The sequence below is a fragment of the Echinococcus granulosus genome (assembly GCF_000524195.1).
Source record: "Echinococcus granulosus chromosome Unknown EG_S00245, whole genome shotgun sequence".
NCBI classification, from domain to species: Eukaryota; Metazoa; Platyhelminthes; class Cestoda; order Cyclophyllidea; family Taeniidae; genus Echinococcus; species Echinococcus granulosus.
Window position 1 is genome coordinate 27269 of NW_020170625.1, and position 2800 is coordinate 30068.

Below are 2800 nucleotides of genomic sequence, written 5' to 3' on the forward strand. Positions count from 1 at the left end.
TTTTGAGGCACCAATCATTACGGAGTGTGGTGATGGAAGGATTTCCTTCTATAGGAAAGCTCAAAAGCTAAAATTTTCAGATACACGAATAGTGATTGTCTTTCAGAGACGGCTGTGGTGGTTCCCAGTCCGTCAAATCGGCAGTCTTTTGCTACAGATTGGTTTTCTCACACAGCGAACTTTTCTCATCTCAAAATGGGTTTTGGGGCTGTTGAATTATTATTTAAAAATATTGTCTGGCTTTCGGAGTACCTCTTTAATCAATTCTTCTTTGCCGATGTTCTGAGGATGAGAAATCCCAGTAGTGTATCTTCGTCGTCCTGTGCAGTAAAGTAATGTATGTGTGTTCGCCTGAGGGGGTCTGGAAAAGAACTGCTGCGGACATTTATTACTTCTACTGTCCACCAAGACCACCATACGTAGGCCACTGCTTGTGATTTCATGCATTTAGCTTTCCTAACAGGTTGTTATTCGAATCAATACACTCGTCTGTCAGTCCGGCCCCTATTCTTCATCCATTCACTTATAGGCATTGATTCATTCATTAATCATCCTACCCATTTAGGATCTCTAGCATATATTTACACAACAGTGCATCTTTCATTTACTCCAAATCAAGTTCAGAGATCACTTATTCCCTCTAGAGATCCATTTTAGACCGAACAGTTTTAGCATAATTATCAGTGAAAATGCAAAAATAAAATTACATGGAAAGTAGGTATGCTGAATTTTAGTTGCATTTATTCACTTTTGGTAGCAAAGCCTGTGTTAATGTTAGGTGACCTCGCCCACATCCTGGATAGGAAAGTAGAATGCTTCCAGTCTTAAGATGAATTTGACTTGGACACTAAACAACCCAATCAGCAAACAGTGGAGGTCTGATCTCAGCTCGGATGCACTCTACTGAAATGTGTTTCGGTTCTGAGTTTGACTCTCCCTAAAGGATTTATTCACTCCGGCAGGAGTCTGTTCAGCAGTCTCGGTTTCACTAATCGCTCTGGCCGGTAGTGCGCAAATTCGAGAACACACCCACCAGCTTCCTATTCATCGCCTCTTGATCCCCATCCCAAACAAATTATAGCAACACAAGAACATTGACAATTTCAGCAGCAAAGGAGAGAACCTCTCGATTGAGTGGTATTGACCAGTCTCCTGCTGCCCATATTAATTTACCCACAATCTTGAGAGTGACGAGGTTATGCATTAGGCAATGGAGCATCATTTGAGAAAAGCAGTATTTACAGTGCTTTGTTCTGAGTGCTAGCTCATGTTTTTGGCCATCGTGGCTGTAAGACAAGGTCAACCAAACGAAGTGGTGCAGTCTAGTTGCCCGCGACATGAAACTAATATGCCTCTCTATGGACGAATTCGATCGCAGGACAGAAGTAGCTCAAATTCAGCTGCTTCTACCTTACTTTTCCACGAAGAGTTCAAGGCGCTTTCAACTTGCGCCTCTCCAGACCAGCATGGTGCGTTAAACGATGAAAGCACTCCATCAACTAATGGACGTATTCAAACCCAACAAAGCACATTCATCAGCTCACAAAAGCAAAGCGTAAAATAGTCCAACTTGGACAAAATTTGCAAGTGGTGGGCCAAATATGAGAGGCTGAGGTGGCAATTTATTGATAAAGTGGTCGCTCCGGTATGTCAAGGGAAGACTTCACTGCTAACATCAGACGAACATTTATAATCTCACCGAAGGTTGTTTAAACACGATAATGACTCAGTTTCCCCGCAAACCCATTCTCCCATTCATCACTCAGATATGAGACTATGAGGAAAACAGTCGACTTCAAATGGCCTTAGCAGGTAAGCAAATTTGCCACAGGAGTAGTTGGCGTGTCGACTCAGTGATGGGCGTTAGGTAATGAAGAAAAGCCCTTTGATATGTTCTATTCATTGGAGTGTACTCGTCGTCGTATCAAAATTGATGCCCAAATTTTGTTTAGACCTATTTTTTTTCATTCTACAATCAAGTGTTGGCAGACAAGTGAGTGATGGAGCCTAGAATTTGTCATTAGCATCAAGCAAAGTGTTGCCTGGTCCTGGGACCATTGTGTGAGTAAAGCAAAGAAGGTAATTTACAAATCGGAGAGAGGCAAGAGAAATTGTTGGAATGCATTTGAAAAACATGATTTTAATCTCGATATCGCTAGTTGGATCAACTTTGATCACGGAACTCACCTGGTCATTCGACAGACCGAGAAGGCAGCACCTCTAATAAAGTTAAACATCCCTAGAACGCCTATTATCATGGCACGTGCAACAATAAAAAGGCAGAATTTACGTCTCTTACAGCTCGAACATTTGGCCCAGCACTTGCGAATTGTGCACAAAGCGGACTCTTATCCTTTTCTTCTATGTGCCTAGATGTATGCTATCTTGGACATTAATATACGTTTAATGGTTGATAAGGTGCTTTTGATCTTTAATGGATAGGGACTATGTGTTGAGAATCAGAAAGGATTTTGCGAATGACTAATGCACCTTTGCCATAGCTACGGGCCACAAATTCGAGAGACGATTCCTTTCTGCAGCTTTGCTTTGTGGGCAGTAATGACACAAGACACCGGGGAAGCATTAACATCATCTAACTGACTGTTCAACACACCTTCTACATATACATGTGGTTACCTACCTATGCAAATGACAATCATTGTAGGCGTATTTTCACCTAGGGTTGTATCAACGTTTAAGTTGGTGTATTTATTTATTCAACCAATTTGCAGACGTTAAACTTGAGCTCCTTGGCCACCTGACTGCACGTTTTCTGTTTGTCTATGTGTAATTTCCAAGT